The sequence below is a fragment of the Erinaceus europaeus genome, chromosome 3 (assembly GCF_950295315.1).
Source record: "Erinaceus europaeus chromosome 3, mEriEur2.1, whole genome shotgun sequence".
Lineage (NCBI taxonomy): Eukaryota > Metazoa > Chordata > Mammalia > Eulipotyphla > Erinaceidae > Erinaceus > Erinaceus europaeus.
In genome coordinates this window covers 2,138,688-2,159,283 of record NC_080164.1, presented here as the reverse complement: position 1 = coordinate 2,159,283, position 20,596 = coordinate 2,138,688, and the positions used below count along the sequence as shown (strand labels likewise).

Genomic DNA, 20,596 nt, shown 5'->3' with positions numbered 1-20,596 from the left:
CTATAATTTCAGGTTTTAATATGATGCGATCTGAGACTTAATCTATCGCAAAAATAAAAATAAAAAAGAGTATCAGATAGGAAAACAATGATATAGCATGGAGAGCTGATGTTAGCAGCATGAGGAGAAGCACGTTTCAGAGTTCAGTGTGCAGGGGATGTCTGGTTGTGATCTTGGAAAAAAGAAATGAAGAATAGCACAGAGTGTTTCTGGGAGAAACTCAAGTCAGAGCTCGGTCTGAAAGAAGAGGTAGGCATTCATCAACAGAGGTATGGGGGGGGGGGTCTCAGGCAAAAATAACTGAGTCAGGGAAGGCCTGGATATGAGGTAAGAGTATCCCAGTGTGGTAATATCAATAGGCCCAACCCCTGTGGAGAGCAGTCTGGAGAACTCTGAGAAGGCTAGAAGGGGACCTACCCTATGACCCTGCAATTCCTCTCCTGGGGATAGATCCTAAGGAACCCAACACACCCATCCAAAAAGATCTGTGTACACATATGTTCCTATCAGCACAATTTGTAATAGCCAAAACCTGGAAGCAACCCAGGTGTCCAACAACAGATGAGTGGCTGAGCATGTTGTGGTCTAGATACATAGCTGTTAAAAATGGTGAATTCGCCTTCTTCACTTCATCTTGGATGGAGTTTGAAGGAATCATGTGAAGTAAGATCAGCCAGAAAGAGAAGGACGAAGATGGGATGATTTCAGTCATGGAAAGAAGTTAAGAAATAAGAACTGAAGGGAAACCACAAAGCAGACCTTGGACTAGGTCTGGTGTTTCGCACCACAGTAAAGTGCTCGGGGGCTGGACGAATGTTCAGATCCTGGAACGTGATGGTGGAGAAGGACCTAGGTGGGGGGTTAGAGTGTTATGTAGAAAACTAAGAAACGTTACACATGGATCAACTACTGCATTTTATCGCTGACTGTAAACCCTTCATCTTCCCAATAAAAGAGACACTAAATACATATAGAACAGCATTGACCAGTGTGTGGAGAGGAAGGAACTAGCAGAATGAAGCTTCAAGACAGAGCCACAAGGAAGATGAAATTGCCGGTATAAAGGCTAGGGCATTGCATATTTTCACTGGGGATCATCCCATATTCATCTTTCTTATTCTGATCTATCTCACTTAACATGGTCCCTTCAGGAGTCATCCAAGATGACGTGAAGAAGTTGCATTCACTATTCTACTTGTTGGTTCACTCAATTCCTAGTTGTAGGATAGAGAACCTTGAGGCGTTGGTATGTTTGTTTAATTTTTGTTTACTATTATTTCAAGATGTTTGCCAGAGATCAATTTCAGTACAGACACCATCTCTCAGGCACTGGGTGGTAGCTATCATGGGCTCTGCATTGACTAGTCTACTGACTCTTGCTAATAACATGGTCACAGTTTGGACTTGATGAGATGAAAGTTACTTTCTATCACAGGTGGTGAGAGTTGTAAGCATGGAAGAGGTTCCATAAGCCCATCCCTGGAGACTGACATGATGGAGGGGACCTTCTGGGCACTGGACTGTGCTGCACTGGTCCAACTTAGGGCCAGGATATGGCTAGACAGACACAGTGAGGACAGCAATCTGAAGCAATAAAGCATAGTTCTGGAAATAGCAACAACAGACACATTGAAGACATGCTGGGTCAAATCAGTTGGCTAAGTAGTTGACTATAATACTTAATCAGGAAGCAAAAGACCAAGAGAGGTTGGAGCTCTTAGTGATCTTTACTTGGAGCATGGGTATGGTATGGGGGGAGAGCACAGGGACACTGAATTCATTCTGTTTCAAAAGCTAGTGTTAACTCCCAGTGCTGTTCTTATGTTTCTATTGAATTATAAAAGTCTATATTTGACTGAAAATTTTATCTGGACTTAGAGTTTAGCAGTAAATTAAAGATATCACATATATGAGGCTTCCTGTGGTAAAAGTACCCAGCATACCTATGTGTATATCTATATTTATGCATACCTATGTGTATATCTATATTTATGTATATCATCTGTCTACTTATATAAACTACAACACATCTGGAGGAGAAACAGAATGGCTATACAAACTTTTTTTCTAGTAGACATTAAAATATCACAGAGCTCTTATCAAACATTACACATAAAAGTAGGCAGAGAATTACTCCCTTGTTTATTTATACATATGCACAAATTTATGATTTTTGCAAAATAAAGTTTGCAATTAAGATAAATTCAATTTTTTAAGTTACATACAAAATAAAATTGGCAGTGTATTTTTTTTACTATGAAGTGGAATTTAATTAAACATAATTTAACCACTAGACATCTGGAAGACTGGATAACTGGTTATTTCCATGTACTAAGTAATATGATGCAAATCTGTTCAGTCCTTGAAGACTTCTTAAATGCTAACTCACACGGAAATTGATTTTCTGTGCAGATTGTTGATCTGTCAGCATAGCCCTTATTTTAAGACATGAAAATTTAATATTTAAAGCCTCCTTACACTGCTTATATGTTTCTAAAGATTGGATAAATCCAACACTTCTCTATAACTTTCATTTCACCAAATCTAAAATGTGACCTCTTACTACCAGTGTTATTCAGATGAGTCAGTAGACTAGTTAATGCAGAGCCCATGACAGCTACCACCCAGTACCTGAAAGATGGTGTCTAAACTGAAATTGCTCTCTGGCAATCATCTTGAAGTAATAAAAAAAAAAAGCAAACAAACAAAAGCCTCAAGGTCCTCTATGCTACAACTAGGAATTGAATGAACCAACAAGCAGAAAGCCTAGCCTACCCAAAATGAATTAGAGTATCTATACTTCCTGAATGGAAGTTGCTGCAATAGCTTTCAGTCAAGATTTCCCCATAATTCTTTTGTATTTATTAATATTCTCAAGTGCCTAAGATCTACTAGGTGCCTACCACCTTCTGGTTCAATTACTGAATAAAGGAGTAGAAATCATTCTAAAGGGTTTGGCTCATGAAGCAGTGCAGATTGCATGCACAAGTGTGCACCAGGAGATGGCAGTGTAACTCGGAAAGCTACATTTCAGGAAAATTCTAGATAATCTGCCCTGCCCCTCTTGCAGGTCTCCAGGGAAAGCACACACTGACAACACTGTGCAGGCAGGGGGGAAAAAAAAAAGAAAAGAAAAGAAAAGAAAAGAAAAGAAAAGAAAAGAAAAGAAAAGAAAAGAAAAGAAAAGAAAAGAAAACTGCCAGGAATGTCCTCACCTTCCTCCTATTTTGCTGTGTGGACCAATGCATGGAAAACAGCTCCTACTTTACAGAGAGAAACAGCTCTGTTGAGCTAGTAGGTAGGAATAAATACCCAGGAGGCTTCATTTTGGGTAGCTCTAAATGCACAGGCTTTTTCCTAAGCTAAACCTGCTTTATATCTGTATCTGTAGGCCTGACTAGAGAGGCAATATGGGCACAGGAAAATAAATAAAAGCAGGGGCCAGGTGGTTGAATGAATACATTACGGGGCACAAGGACCCAGGTTCAAGCCCCTGGTCATGACCTGCAGGGGAAAAGCTTTACAAGTGGTGAAGCAGGGCTACAGGTGTCTCTTTCTCTTTCTGTCTCCATCTCCTCCTCCCCTCTCAGTTTTTTTCTGTCTCTATCCAAATATACATATGGAAAGTAAATAAAAGCTAAATTATGATTGCATTTCTTATGTTTGACTATGGAAATTCTTCAATCTTCCTGAGTTTCATTTTGTCATATGAAAACAAGAAAAAATAAAACAGTGGAAAAGAAAAAAATATAAACATTAGACATTACAGATACAGTGTTGCAACTACAGAGGTTGAGACACAGTCACATACTCTAAAAAAAATTAAAAAAAAAACTAGTTCTCAGGGTGTCCTGGAATTAAAAGGAAGGGTATTCTTTGCAATACTGGAAAGATTTGGGCATTAAGCCCACTGCCATTTGGCCTGGAGAATTCTTTCTCTAAACTCCACATGTTCTCTGAGTCAGACTTGCTTTGATATGCCCCCAGTAACCCCCCCAAGGCAACTTTCCCTTTCAAAACATACTTTGTGCCGGGCAGTTTCTCACCTCCTCACTCCTCCCCAAACACACACACACACACACACACACACACACACACACACACACACACACACACACACAATCACTCCTCACCAGACTCTAAAAACAGGGAATGAATGTCATTGTCTCTGTGGCTTCCTGTGGTCTTCATAAAACCTCCAAGCAGAGTATTCTGGGCTCATAAAAATGTCCACAGCCTGTTTCTCAACGCCTTTAATGACATTTCCTAATGGCCGACATTGACATTGGCCTCTTTTCTCTGGGGAAAGTCTTGTGAGCCTGCCTCTCCCCTCCCTCAAAATAGCTGGTGCTGGCGCAAGCAGCCCAAGAGCTGGAATGTGGAGTTGCAGTGTTTCTCTTCCCACAAAGAGATGGAGCCTCCAGCATCTGGGAACTCCGCTCCTTTTCCTGCAGCACTGGGAAAAGAGGTCCCCAGATTGTGGGGAAACAGATCCCACCCTACCCCTGGACCTAAATTCCCCAGAAGTCTTGTTTGTTCATGTATTATTAGATAGAGGCAAAAAAATGAGATGGGAAGGGAAGATAGAGAAGAAAAGAGACAGAGAGATACCTGCAGACTTCTTTCATTGCTTGTGAAGCTGTCTCCCTGAAGGTAGGGACCAGGGTCTTGAACTTGGGTCCTTGTGCCCTGTAATGTGTGAACTTAACCAGGTGTAACACCACCTGGACCCTCTTTCTCCTCTCTATCTCCTCCTTCTTTTCAATTTCTCTCTGTCTCTACCCAATAACAAGTACATAAAAAATATTGGAAAAGAAAATGTTATTACACAGCACTGATCGTGAGTGAAAAAAAAAAGTTTTGATGAACTTCATTATATATGTGATCTTAATATGTGAAGTCTTAACTAGAAAGGTCATTATTGGGCCAGTAAGATAATTCACCTGGAGGCACAAGTCAAGTTTGAGCCCTGTCCCCAGTCCCCATCACTCTAGGGGAGATTCACTGCTGTGGTATCTTCCCCATTCTCCTTTCTCTCTATTTCTCTCTTTCCACCTGAAACAGTCATGCACAGAGGAGTTAATCATCAACAGTGACAAAAAAATAGACATTGTTTTACCAAATAATTTCACTTATTATTTCTTCACTTTGAAGGCCATTTCAAAGAGAAAGAAGAAGCCCACTCATCGACATAAATAGACCTAGAAACTGGAGTTGCATGAACCTACAGTAGGGAGTGTGAGTGTGAGTGTGTGTGTGTGTGTGTGTGTGTGAGAGAGAGAGAGAGAGAGAGAGAGAGAGAGAGAGAGAGAGAGAGAGAGAGAGAGAAATGTAGATGCTGCAGGAGGAAAGACCCTAAGCATTCCTAGGCAGGAGACAGCAATCTGACTGGGAAATTCTTGGAATGCAGCTGAGAGGTCAGGGCATGTCTCTCTGTCACCACACACCTGCCCTGTGGTTGACCTGGTGCTACTCCTGCCTCCACACAGAGCCCACATCCCTGGGGCTTTCTGGAAAGGAGCGACATGGCCCAGTGTCTAGTCCTCCTAGACACCTGTGTCTCCTGGGGATAGGAAAGGTGGCAATAACTATATATATATTTCTTCTCAGGACTCACAAGTGGGAAAATCATACATGGCAGTTGTAATAATACAAGTAAGGATGATAATGGTGATGATAAGTACAAAATAAAAAAATAGACTTACTGCCATGCTAACATGAATTAAGCACATGTTCCTTATGTCTATTTTGGTTAATGGAACTTTGTCTTTTATTTATTTTAATTTTATTATTTATTTACAAAATTATAAGAGGGATATAATGTGGCACTTTTCCCATCACCAGAGTTCTCTGTTCCCATTCCTTCCAGGTTCCGTCATGATCACAGATGTGGTATTATGTGGTACTATTTTTCTTTTCTCTCTCTCTCTCTCTCTCTCTCTCTCTCTCTCTATCTCTCTCTCTCTATATATAATATATATATATATATATATATATATATATATATACATATATATGCCCATTTTTCATGGTCCCATGTTCTCTTTCTTTCTAAATCACACCTACACCTATTACTACTTATGAATGCCCTTCCTTTTGTCCTCTTCTTTCTCTGGGTCTTAATGGAATTGGGGTTATCTTCCCCCTAACATTTCTCCCCTCTGAGAGTATGGACAAAAATTATTTTGGGTGCAGAAGGTGGAAGGTCTGGCTTCTGTAACAGCTTCTCTACAGAGCATGGGCATTGGAAGTGGATCCATACCACCAGCCTGTTTCTATCTTTCCTTAGTAGGGTAGGGTGCTGGAGAGGGGAGATTCTGGGACAAATTGCTGACTTTGTCTGCCCAAGGATGTCAAGATGGAATCATAGTAGTGGCTATAACTTCGTGGCTGAAAGGTGAAAAGATATAAAGTAGAAAAAAATGACTAATGAATAGCAACCAAAAAAACTAGGAATAGAGCAGATGAGAATAGGAATCTTAGGGTAGAAAGAAGTGAGGAAGTCTATTTTAAGTATATTCCTAGCAGCTTGAGTTTTATAGTTAACATGCAGACTAGCTATAAATATAACATTGTCTGATAAGATGACCTCAGAGTTGAAAATAGGGCTAGAAAGCTGTATTAGGGTAGAGAGTAGCTTCCAATCTTGAAGAAAATCTATGAATAAAATTAACTGTTTACCCCATCCACCTGACCCAGGGCCCATATATATTTGTATGTAGCACAGTTGAACTTTATCTTCTGAGTTCCTTGTTAGAAAGAACAGGTACTGTGATTCCCTGTCTTCTGATGGCTTTGATGTGTGTTCCTACAGAGTGATTGGTTAGGCTACTTCCAGACATCGTGAACAGTCTGAGTTCAAACCATCGCATCTCCCTTTGATCCTCAGTTTCACAAAACCTAAAGATAAGGAAAATATTACAACACTCGAGTTTTCCCTGCTGGGAGAAACATTAATTAAGAAACTTATTGCAGCCTCCGTTAAGGTGTAGTTTATAGTAAAAATAGGAATGTACCTGTGTAACATGTTTCTCTGTTTCTTGCACCTCTCCAGGTCCGAGGCATTACTGGGGAAGGCAGGCACACACATAGGTCATTATCCTAACTATTAGACATTATGCTAATACTAACACCCACCACTGCTATTCAGTCTCTTCTGGGTAATGACTATGTCCTTCTTCTCCCACTGCGATCATGCCTGATCTTATTGCTACTGCTTTCACTCCTAGGAAGGATGCCTATTTATCTGTCCTGTCCTCGTCTTCATCTAGAAAATGGCTTCCAGCAAACATAGCTTCAACAGGTGGTTGTGAAAAAAGGTAACTTCCAGGTGGAGAGATGAAGAGCTCATTATACTCTGTGCTTGGATTATCTTTTACCCATCTAGATCACTTTTTCTTTTATGATTCTCTTCCCCTCCCCACCCTCCCACTCCTCCCTGAAGAAAAAAAAAAATCATGTTGCATCTGGGTGTCTAAATCCTCCCCACAGCTGTGCCAGTGCCTTCTCTACTCTTTTCCATCTGCCTGTTTGTTTTTCTTGGTTTTCATTTGCAGTCTGTTATTTTGTATAAGCAAAATTATCCTTGCATGTCTTACCCATTTCGACTGTTTCTTCTGCTTATTGTAAACGGCGGCATCTGTGGTGCTTGCTCGCCTCCTAATTATATTTCCGTCTTCTAATAGGAAGGGCAAACAAGCATATGGAACAGCAGTGCAGAGCTTTCTGCAGTCTTGACCTGCATGGAGGACTCCCTGCAGAATCTCCAAAGCTTTCCAGGGCATGGTTGTGAGCTCTGCTTGCAGGGATGATGTGTGAACCTCTGCTCTGCTGAGACAGTCATATCATAGATTTAGATGAGGATCCTGGGCACGTTTTTCTCATATATGAGTCATCATGACTCTAAAAGTATGACTCTATAAGTGGATACACTTCTTTAATTTCCAGTTCTGCTGGTATACAAATTGTTGCTTACTTTTAGACTAATTTTGACAGCCGAATCAAAGTAAAAGTCTTTAAGTGGCAGGTTCCGTATTAATCTTTACAGATTGGTTCATTTTTAGATAGACACAGAGAAGACAAAGAGGCAGAGGGAGAGGGGGAGAGGGAGAGGCAGAGGGAGAGGGAGAGAGGGAGAGAGGGAGAGAGGGAGAGGCAGCAGGAGAGGGACCAAAGTTTTCACATTTTTCTTCAGTGTTGTGGGGGCTGGACTTGAACCAAAGTCACATAGTTGGTCAAGCAATCCTGGCCCTATGAGTCCTTTCTCTGCTCTCATCATATTTCTCATCATATTTCAAGGTTCTGGCTTCCTCATTCTCACCTGTAATGCCCTTCACTTCCCATCTACCAAAGGCATGTGCTCCTGGATTTTCCTTGGTAAATAATTCCTAGTTAACAGTAATTTTCCACTTATCAATCCTACTATCCTAAATTCTTCATAATATCCCATGTTCTTAACAATAGTAAACTTTTTAATTTATTTCTATTATTTTCCCCATTAATTCTTCAAATTCATTGGGAGATTGCTCTCATTTTTATTGTGATAAATTTCATTGAGTTTTAATAGCATGTAACTGGTTACAGATGTTGTAAAATGATTGTACAATCAGTCTAGTCAACAACCAACATCCAGCACTATGCATGCTTACATTATTTTCTTGCATTATGATATTCTCTCTCTCTTTCTTTCTCTCTCTCTCTCTCTCCTCTCTCCCCTCTCTCTCTCTCTCTCTCTCTCTCTCTCTCTCTCTCTCTCTCTCTCTCTCTCTCCTTTCCAGATGACAGCCCAGTTCTATTCTGCATTCGGTGGTACTGAGAATTGAAACTGGGAATTCCGAGTCTGAAGCATGAAAATCATTTTCAGGGGGGCAAGTGGTGGCATATCTGGTTGAGTACACATGCTACAACCAAGGACCTCAGTCAAGTCCCTGGTTCCCACCTCTCTCTGTAAGAGAGAGAGAAAACAGAGACAGAGACAGAGAGACAGAGAAACAGTACTACAAAAATCTTTGTCCTTCCCTATCTCCTCTATTGTCTCTCCATGTCTCCCTGTCTTTTGCAAAACTATATCACTGTAAAAAAAGAGAAAATCACTTGCATAGCCATGATGTTGTCTCCCAAGCTCTCATGAGAACCTTTAAGGTTTCATCTCAGGACATCAAGACAGCTCAGCTAAGTAGTGTGCCTGCTTTGTCAGGCTCATGGCCCTGGCTCCAGTTTGGCATGGAAAGAAACGTGGATGGTTTGGTGTCTTTCCTTCTCTCCTGTCTCTCTTCCTTTCTCACTTGGAGAAGTATTGCCCTGTCTATGAAAATAAAATTGGCTTTTGTCTCTTGGCAGCTCTCAAATGTTTAACACAAAATTATTAACTGTAGTCACCATCCTGACAGCTACTATATCAGCAGCTGTCAGCATTAGCTAGCATTTATTTGCTTTTTTCTTATTGCAGTAATGCTGGCTAACAGCTAAGGACGTTTTTTTATTTATTTCTTGTTTTATTTTAATTTATTTATAAAAAGGAAACACTGACAAAAACCATAGGATAAGAGGGGTACAACTCTAAACAATTCCCACCAGCATAACTCAGTATCCCATGCCTTCCCCTGAAAGCTTCCCTATTCTTTATCCCTCTGGGAGTATGGACCCAGGGTTATTATGGGATGCAGAAGGTGGAAGGTCTGGCTTCTGTAATTACTTCCCCACTGAACATGGGCGTTGGCAGGTGGATCCATACTCCCAGCCTGCCTCTCTCTTTCCCTAGTGGGGCAGGGCTCTGGGGAAGTGTGGCTCCAGGACACACTGGTGGGGACATCTGCCCAGGGAAGTCAGGTTGGCATCATGGTAGCACCTGGAACCTGGTGGCTAAAAGAAGAGTTAACATATAAATCCAAACAAATTATTGACTAATCATGAACATAAAGGCTAGAATATTGCAGATGAAGATTTGGGGGTGTTCATTTTGTAGATAGATAGTAGAACTATTTTAGTTATATTCCAAAGGGCCCACGAGTATACTAGTTTTATTTGTTTGTTTGTTTGTGTGTGTGTGTGTGTGTGTGCTGGTTTTCTGAGCCTGACATCTGATATGCAGGGAATTCAATTTATTGTCTGGGGAGATGATATCTTGAATGGAAAAAGGACCAGAAACCTGGATCAGGGAAAAGAGTAGCTTCCAAATATGAGAAAGGGGTATAAATATTGTTGACTGTAAACCCCATGGATTTGATATGATCAGGGGCCCATATTCATTTTAAGAGCCTATGTGACCTCTCTCAATTCATACCAAACGTCATTTCATCTCCTGATCCCAACCTAATCAATGCAATGAGTCCCACCTTGGCATGCTTTCACTTCAGACCGTGTCCACAGATGTCAGGCATGGAATGTCAACCCTTCAGCCTCATTACTCTGGTGAGACCTTTCCTTTCATCAGATTCTCTAATTCCATTTTGGGTGGCTACTTTCTAACAAAGTCTCAAAACCTAAATATAGGCCAAGTCCCATGAAATAGGGCATATGTTCACGTGTATCCATAAATTAGGGCACAATATAGATCTGAAAGCAAAAGTTCATAATACTCGGCAGTGAGTCAATAAATGCAGCAAGCAAGTAGAGGGTCCTAAAAAGACGCCATGAAATAGTGTCTACTTAGACTTAGATACCTCTCCACCTACTTCCTACTATACCCCGCAGTCACTTCAAAACTAAAGTTATCAAAGTAAGGACTACAAAAGGTGAATAAGGGCATGAGATCAGCACACTGGTCCCTCTCCCCAGTGGTACCAGTCATCTCTATCAGGAACAACACGAACAGACCCCTTTGTGGGACCCCATAAGATCTTGCCCTCGACGTGGATCAGCAAACATAAAAAGTGTTCCATCCTCCAAAGGGAGGCTGGACAACATACTCTATGCTCCACCTGAGGAAGACAGGTCCTAAAATTAAGGCAGCTTCCTACTCATGACCACAGAATGTGAGACCAGATTTACAGGGATGTTTTGTTCAATTCTATAATATTTTAAAATTGATTCTACTATTAGAAATCCCATGAGGCTATGCCTGGTCCTAATGTTTCATTCTTTCTTTCCTCTTTTCTTTTTCTTGACTTCCTTCCTTTCTTTTACTATTGTCACATGTGCCTTTTGTCTTTGAAAAATGTTTTTGACAATGTAATTTATTCAGGGTAGGACACCAGGTCATGGCTTAAATCTACTTCCAATGAACACAGATTCTGAATTTGACTTCCATCATCTGCTCACCAAAATCTGTTGTCACTTTGGATGCACACTGGATTCAGCTACTCCAGCAAGAAGTTCTCCAAAATTTCACATCATTGACACTAGGTAAGTTATTGTCTAACCCAGCTATTAGGGTCTAGACTGACACCTTTCTCTTTAACTGGAGTTCTTCTGTCTTGACTAGACTTCACCTCTGCATCCAATTTCCTGTGTGGTCTAGAGGAGTTGACTGCTGAGCAGATAACAGGAAAGTGAACAGGACCAGTCATGCTCCTTTTAATCACAGGTACATTTCAACATTGGGCATCCATGATGCCTTAGGTCACAGTTTATTATTATCTTCCATTTAATTTGTCAGTATAAAGGTTATCTGTTTTGATTTTTTTTCCCCCCCGAGATTAGAGGACTGCTTAGCTCTGGCTTTGGTGGTGCTGGGGATTGAATGTGGGACCTTGGAGCCTCAGACATAAAAGTGTCCTGCAAAGCCATTATGCTATCTTCTCAACCCTTGTTCTGATTTTCTTTAAACAAATCAGTGAAGCCATCTAAAGAAGATAAAGTTGTCTCCTTAATCTACATATTGCTGTTACTTTTAGTTCCTGGGTTTCAGGGTCATTTCTTATCCAACAAGAGGAATTAAGATATTAACCACAAATTTGAACAAGACATTTTTATATGAGTCTCTTTGATGTAAGACCTTCCGGGATGCATTGGATCGACCTTCCCGTGGTGCATCCTGTGAGTACCCATTCATTGGGGAAACTGACGATCCTTCCTAGCCGACTGAATCCACATGGATCCCAGTCACTTTCAAAGCCAGCAACAAGCAGCTCCTGACAGCTTTCAAGCTCTTGGTCCTGCTCTTCGAGTCCTCCAACTTAATGTTGAGGGGCTGTCCTTCACCAAACGCGTTCTTATTGGTCAATTGGCAATACAGCATCAGGCAGATGTTATCTGCCTACAAGAAACACATATAGCAGTCGATGAAGCTGCTCAATTCACCATCAGTGGATTCGATTTAATATGCTATAATCTCCATCCTAAACACGGCTGAACCATCTACGCCAAATCGTGTCTTGTGGACATTTACCATACGGCCTCTTCGACCTTCTACAACTCCATTACTATTGGAACTATTCAGCTCGTCAACGTATATAAGCCTCCCAGTGCCTCATGGGATAATGAGGTCCTGCCTAGCCTGAATCACCCAGCCGTTTACATTGGAGACTTTAATAGTCATCACCAAGACTGGGGATATTCCTCCACTCGTGCTGACGGCTCTATCTTAGCCGACTGGGCTTCAGCGAATGACCTCTCCCTATTATATGACCCCAAACAGCCAGGCTCTTTTCACAGTGCTAGATGGAATAAAGACTCGTCACCCGACCTGTGCTGGATTAGCACAGTCAACGGCTAATCATCCACATTGGTCTCCAGCTCCCACTGATTCTGTGCTCGGAGAAACTAAGATGGAACTTTCAGAAAGCAAACTGGCGTCTGTTCAGTGATCTTACCAACAAATCTATTCCTGCAATTCCAATTAACTCTATCCCCTCTGAAGATTCCTACAGGCACTTCTGCCAAGCCATCTTCAAAGCAGCTTCCCAAGCCATTCCTCGTGGGAGACATGCTAACTATACGCCTTGTCTTGATGCTGAATGCGAGCAACTACTAAAGCAGTATGATGAGTCGGGCGACCCAGATGTGGCCGACCATCTCATTGCCTCCCTGGATGCAGCACGCCAAGCCCGCTGGCAACAACTCACGGAAAGTCTGAACTTCACCCACTCAAGTAGGAAGGCCTGGTACCTTCTTCACAGACTGGGTGCCGGTAGCCAACCCCCTCCCATCTCCCATCCTCCCGTATCTCCAAACTCAGTGGCCAGTCACCTAACTCAAGTTGGACGTGCTAAGATCGACCCAGTCTGGAAAAGAGAAATTTCCCATGAGTGGTCATCCCACTTCCGGTTATCTTGTCCATCTCCAAAACTCTCTCCCTTTACACTGTCTGAACTGGAAGACGCTTTGAAGAGGGTTAAACCGGGAACAGCTGCTGGCTATGATAACATCACCGCTGAACTCATTCTTAACCTGGGTCCCGCAGCAAAGAAGTGGCTAGCTTCATTCCTGTCCCACATCTTGGAATCTGAGTCTATGCCCAAAGTTTGGCATCATGCGAAGATTATAGCGGTTTTGAAACCAAAGAAAGACCCAACAATGGCCGCCAGCTATAGACCAATTTCTCTCCTCTCTGTGTGTTACAAACTCCTTGAGAGGCTGCTTCTGTCACATATTTCTCATCTTACAGAGAAATTCCTATCACCCGCCCAAGCTGGTTTCCACCCAGGAAGAACAAGCCCTGGCCCTCTCAACTTACATTGAAAATGGATTCCAGAAGAATTTAAAGATGGGTGCTGTCTTTGTTGATCTCACAGCAGCCTATGACACCATCTGGCACTGTGGTCTCCTAGTCAAGATCTCAAGATGCCTGCCTCCATGGGTGGCCAACACTATATGGTTTCTTCTCCAAAACAGAAGATTCCGGGTGCATCTGGGTGACAAGTCTAGCAGATGGAGACCTGTCTCAAGTGGCCTCCCCCAGGGTTCTGTTCTGGCTCCTATGCTATTTAATATTTACATCAATGACCTCCCAGAAACTTCTTCATGGAAGTTCATCTACGCCGATGACATCTGCTGTGCAACTCAGGCATCCAAGTTCGACATCCTCGAGGAAACACTCACGAAAGACATGTCTCTGATATCTGATTACTGTAAAAAATGGCGACTAATCCCTAGCACTGCAAAAACGGTATCATCTGTTTTCCATCTACATCCTCGGCCTCGCGTGAGCTTAATGTGCAGCTTGGCGGTACAAGAATCCGGCATGAAGCCCAGCCAGTCTATCTTGGCGTTACTCTTGATTGCACTCTGTCATTTCACGAACATCTCATAAAAACTGCAGCAAAGGTGGGCGAGAGGAATAACATCATTGCAAGACTGGCCAGCTCCTCATGGGGAGTGAGCGCTTCCACACTACGATCATCATCTCTGGCATTATGCTATTCCAGTGCAGAATACTGTGCCCCAGTATGGTTCTGTGGCCCCCATGTCCACTTGGTCGATTCCAAATTATATTCCTCCATGAGGATAATTTCTGGAACCATCCGTTCCACCCCGGTTCCATGGCTGCCAGTTCTTAGCAACATCGCCCTGCCAGATATTTGTCGGGATGCGGCATCATCTAAGTTCATTTCCCACATCTACGCTGGACCGGACCTGCCAATATATGCGGATATCTTCGCCTACCCTGTCCAATGCTTGACGTCTCATCACCCAGTCTGGTCCCCTTGCCTACACTGAACTTCTCTGTTCCAGTCTCTTGGAAACAGAGTTGGCAGTCAATTGAGGTAAAGAACATACACCTCATCACAGACCCCTGCAAGCATCAACCCGGCTTTGACCTAGCACGTTATGATTGGGCCCTCCTCAATCGCTATCGAGCACGCCATGGCTGGTGCGCCGCTATGTTCCATCGCTGGGGAGCCAGAGACGACCCGAACTGCCCCTGCGGCTACAGACAGACTATGACCCACATAGTCAACGACTGCCACCTCTTCAGATTCAAAGGAGGTCTCGAAACTTTACATCAGGCTCAACCTGACGCTGTTGACTGGCTACAGAAGAAGGGCAAATGCTAGAAGAAGAAGAAGAAGAAGGGTCATTTCTTGTCCAACAAGAGGAATCAAGATATTAACCACAAATTTGAATAAGACATTTTTATATGAGTCTCCTTTGATGTAAGACCCACCGTTGCCTTTGGTTTTACAGCATAAGCAATAGATAATTGTCTTCTCTCCTGAGCTCTCATGACATTTTATTCTCCCAGTGGCACTCAGCTGCATGGTCCTACCTACCTCTGAGGGGGAATCGTTAAAAGCAAAGTCTCCAACTCAACCAAAGACTCTATCCGGGTTGTCAACAGAGGCAGCGTGATACAGAGGCACCACTGTGTACACACTTGCTGACTCACATGGTATATACATTATTTGAATCCAAAAGTAAATTAACAGCAAATGCAGGCTGTCTCTTGGCCTTTCCCAGGAAGCTTCCAGTGTGGGCTGCAGGCAGAAAATCAAAGTCAATGGCCCTCCCACATTTCCCATAGCCTTCAAGTCACACTAGACTGAGTGAAGGTCCCAGAACACTTTGGCAATACCCATGTGTCTTTCCTTAACAACCAGAAATTATGGAGCCTGGAAAGGATGCAAATTGTTCTCAGGCTGGGAAACAAGGACAAGGAGAACACCAGCAAGATGAAAATGATGTGGTTCTTCTTCCTCCTGTGGCCTTGGGGAAGCACTGTCATCTTTGATGAATGTCAAGACTATGAAAAACATAGAAAGCAAGTACATGGTTGCCCCTGTCACTCCTTTATTGCTGAAGGCAGACCTCCCTCAAAGCAAGGCTCTCCTGGGGACCTAGCATCTTCCAGAGCTCATGTATCCCAGCAGTAAGAGAGATAGAGCTCCAGGCTGAGGTAGGAGAAGCACCTTGATTTACTCTAGCCATATGGCTCTGTTGCTAAAACTCAGGGTAGAAGGGACAGATTGATGGGAGGCCCTGCTGAAATTTCCACACTAATTAAACATACATGAAGAAGTAGAGATACTATGTACCAGGAAACTTGATCAAAGCTGCACAGCATGTGGACTAGAGCTGAGGGTGGCAGACAACTAATTAGGATACTTAAAGATCACATGTGGGGCCAGTGGTGTTTCACCCAAAAGAATGCACATTCTGGCATGTTCAAGGACTAGTGTTCAAGCCCCTGATTCCCTCCTGAAGGTGGGATGTGTCACAAATGGTAAAGTAGTGCTACAGATCTCTGTCTATCTATCTATCTATCTATCTATCTATCTATCTATCTATCTATCTCCTTTTCCCTCACTCTCTCTATCTCTATCTCCTTCTCTCTCTCTAATCTCTCTATCTCTATCTCCTTCTCACTCTAATCTCTCTATCTCTATCTCCTTCTCTCTCTAATCTCTCTCTCTATCTCATTCTCTCTCTTTAATCTCTCTCTCTATCTCCTTTTCCCTCTCTCTCTCTGTCTCTATCTCCTTCTCTCTCTCTAATCTCTCTCTCTCTCTCATATCTCTCTATATCTACTCTTTGCTCCCAATTTCTGTTTCTACGAAAGAAAGGACAGAAATTGGGAAAGAAAGAAGGAAAAAGGAAGAAATAAGGAAGGGAAGAAGGGAGGGAAGAGGGGAGGGGAAAGGAAAGGAGAGGGGAAAAAGTGTGGGGGCAAAAATCTACTCATAGATGTGGATTTGTGGTATAGGCATTGAGTTCCAGCAACAACCCTGGTGCCAATAAACTATTTTATTAAAAAAAAAAAAAAAAACACTGTGTGATATCCCAAAAGCACAGGAGGTGCAAAACATTCTCTGAATGAGATTTTGGGTTCAGTCCTGGCACTGCCTGGGAATACCAAGAACCCCATGGGTGTTCTATTTGTACTTTGAGATTGTTCTCTATTTCTCTCTTTCTCTCTCTCTGAATAGAGACTCAAATGATTGCACCTTGAGGCCTCCAAAGGTCTCACAACATGCTTGAGATCATGGGAGATTCTAAGTCCATTGCTGGTATCAAAACAAACAAACAAACAAAACTCACTGTGCTTGTTTTGTCATGCCCATTTCTGAAGGTCAATCAATGTGACTAAAAAAACCCAGATTGAGGGAGTTGAGCGGTAGTGCAGAGGGTTAAGCGCAAGTGGCGCAAAGCGCAAGGACCAGCAAAAGGATCTGGATTCGAGCCCCCGGCTTCCCACCTGCCATTGCTTCACAGGTGGTGAAGAAGGTCTGCAGGTGTCTGTCTTTCTCTCCCCCTTCTGTCTTCCCCTCCTCTCTCCATTTCTCTTTGTCCTAACAATGACAACATCATCAACAACAACAATAATAACTACAACAATGAAAACCAACAAGGGCAACAAAAGGGAAAATAAATTTTTAAAAAAAGATTGATTTTGTTCAGTGCTAATGACATTAGGTTTTGTTTTTGTTCACATCCAAAGTTTTTCTGATCCACAGAGAAAGTAGTGGAAAATGAGAAATGAGAGTACAGGTACAGGTCTCATGTCTTAAGAGTGTTCAAATAAAATAACTCATGACTCTTCGTATTAGATCTTGGACTTCACATATGGGATGTAAAGAAAAATTTAACATAATGTCTCCATTTGTGAGCCCATCACTGAGTGAGGGATTAAAACACACATTTGAAGGAAGATCACTGGACCAGGTTCAGGTACGAAAACTTCCAATCACCTTGTGAAGCATCACAGACATGTATTTCACCAACACATGGTCTCTCACCTAGCCCGCAACAAATATAGAATGTTCCCCAAATATTCTTAGAATGGCAAACATTTATATTTAAACCTGCCAATTTAAGCAAATAATTTCTAAGCATTCATAAATTTTAGGGTGTTCTTTTTTATTATTTTTTTCCAAATAAAAATCAAAAGAACCCTTTAAGTTTTGTGAAGACTATGTTTTATGATTTCATTATTAATAAATGGTTAATCCTGTAATTGTTTCTTTGCAGAGCAGAACTATTACATAAAATGAATGTATTTAAGATAGCTACATACTCATTTCTTGCCTTTCTTCAGGAGAAGTACGTTTTCTTTAGAAGCCAAATTTGTGCTTTGGAAAAAGGCAGCCGAATAGCCAACATTGTAATTTTAGGAAAACCACAAAGGGCTCTTCTAAAGAGATCTGACTTGAATACACACTGCAAGGAAATTAATAGTCTCAGTTCAAACATCCTCTTTAATCCATCTCACTCTGCCTCTTACAAGGGAGAGAAGAATGCAGTTGTCACGCTGGCTTAGGGGAAGGACAAGTATTGAGCAATAAGTTGTTGGCCCTGGGCCACTCGACTTCTTCCTGGGGTATCACAGGCATCTTCAGGGAGCTGCCGGAGCAGGGATGTGTTGTGTGTCATTATCAATTTGCACTCTGATTTCCTAACAGTTCAAGAGGCCTTTTGACAAAAGCCTCCATTTAGATCTAATAATAACTCTGGGTTTTTGCTAAATGTCTTGCAACCTGGGAATGGGGCCCAATTGCTAAACATACTTGCACTGCGTGAGTTTCTGTGACTGAGCCCAGGAGGAAGGACTGTGGTACAGACTAGCAAGTGTGTACTGGGCAAAGTCTCACACTTTGGAAACTTCTTTTCAAAAGAATTCTTTCAGTTCATTTCCAAAGTTCCACCTGAACAATCACGGCAATTACAGATCCCCAGCATTGTAATCTATGCAGCTAAAACTCAACAGCTTACTACTTCCTGCTGCATCATGTAATTATCAAATCAGATCAACTGAGTTGACCCGCTTCAGCTCACTTGGTTATTCAAAACTGAACCCATTTCTAATCTTAAAATATTATATTCACTTAAACTCCATATAGCTCAAGGAGTTTATGCCATACTTTCCAGCCTTTTTCAATGGAATGTTCTTCATTATTTTCTTCATTACTAGGATTTTTCCACGGTGATAGACAGAAATATCTGTCCTCTCTTATTCTAAAAATAAGAAAGAAAAATTGAGTTTGTTAGTGTTTTGGAGTCATTGTTTTTTTACAACAAAGTTTTATTTTCAAGGCAACTTTCCAAGATTCCTTTGAGGGCTTCTGGGGAGGCTTGAGAATCCAATAAGTGTCTGGAACAAGTCACAAGAGAGAAGAATTAGGTGGTGAGTCAACAGGAAGGAGAGGCTGTATGTTGCCCAGGGGCGGTAGAGTCATGGCAGAGCTCAACTCCCACCTGATTGTGCATGATACAACTTGCTTAGAAGGGTCTTAGGTACCTTACTTTGATAATAAGTGATAAAAAAAAGTATATTTGCATGTACGCCTATAGTGTGTGTGTGTGTATGTGTGTGATGTCTGCCCACCTCATTTTTTATATTTTCTTTTCTTTTATTGATTTAATAATGATCTACAGAATGGTAGAATAAGAGTGGTACAATGCCACACAATTCCCACCACTGTTGCTATGCATGAGACTCCTTCTGTTTCATTTGGTTTAAATCCCCCCTGCTTAACACTATTCTATTTACATAACCACTTCATTCTATTTACATAACCACTGTTAACAAGTTCCACCCTCCCTCCAGGGCATTTGTGGTTCAGTGATAGGATTCTCACCTAATCTGCCCCCTCTTAGTCACACTCTGATTTTCACCAGTCACTTTTCTCTCCACCCTCTCTATGTCACATCCTGTTTCCACCTTACTTGGCATGTATATATAAAGACAGCATTGTGAGTTTTACAGTACTGTACTTGAGTTTAGCTTAGCTCGGCTTAGATTGTGCTGCGTCCTGCATGAATAAAGAGATACTGCCTACGCTCAACCATGAATCCCTGGTCATCTGTTACCCGCCCGTGAAGCCAGCCCGGTGAAAACAACATAACCCGTCGAAAACAACACACCACCAGAGTTCTGCATCCATTGGCCCTATTAGAAGTTTTCCTGTTCTTTATCCTCCTGATAGTATGATCCAGAATCACTATTGAGATACAGAAGGTGGAAGATCTGGCTCTTTAATTGCTTCTCTGCTGGACATGGGCATTGGCAGGTGGATACATACTCTCAGCCTGTTTCTATCTCTCCCTAATGGAACAGGGCTCTGGAGAGGTGGGCTTCCAGGAAACACTGGTGGGGTCATCTATCCAGGGAAGTGAGGTTGATGTCATGATGTCATGGTTCCATCTGTAACTTGGTAGCTGAAAAAGATTAAGATGTAATGCAGTGAAAATTGTTTAATAATCAGGAACCTATAGATGACAAAATAGCAGACGAGATCCAGGGCCTCCATTTTGGAAAGAGGTAGGAAGTCTATTTTCGGTATATTCCAAGTGGCCCCGGAAAACTAACTTTTGCCTAAGCCTGACAAGTAGCATGCATGTGGGAACAGAACTAGAAACCTGTATCCTTTCCTAAAAGACACTTTGAATGTATTCAGGCTGAGGTAAGAAGCCTCAGAAGTAGACTTAATCAGATAGACGAGACAATATCAATATTAGAAAATAAAACCAGCACACTTTGTGAATTTTAAACTCTTGGAGAGGAAAGGTTCACTTCTCTATAAAAAAGGAAGCACTTCTCTATAACATAGCCGACACCATCAGAAAGATAAACATCAGAGATATCTGATTTTCTTGAGAAAGAAGAAAGGTAGAGAGAAGGAGAGAACATATTCGAAGAAATTTTAGCAGAATTTTTTCTACACCTGAACAATATCCAAAATATAGAAATCCAAGGATGTGGACACATACCTAAATATTT

At 41.9% G+C, this 20,596-nt stretch overlaps 1 long non-coding RNA gene across 1 annotated transcript; it reads left to right on the top strand.

Annotated features, from left to right (window-relative positions):
- Positions 1-4,419: 4,419 nt before the first annotated feature.
- On the top strand, positions 4,420-11,524 carry LOC132537621 (uncharacterized). The gene is made up of 3 exons (XR_009549078.1): positions 4,420-4,653; positions 11,183-11,343; positions 11,423-11,524. It is a non-coding gene; the product is annotated as an uncharacterized LOC132537621 (long non-coding RNA).
- The last annotated feature ends 9,072 nt before the right edge of the window (positions 11,525-20,596 follow it).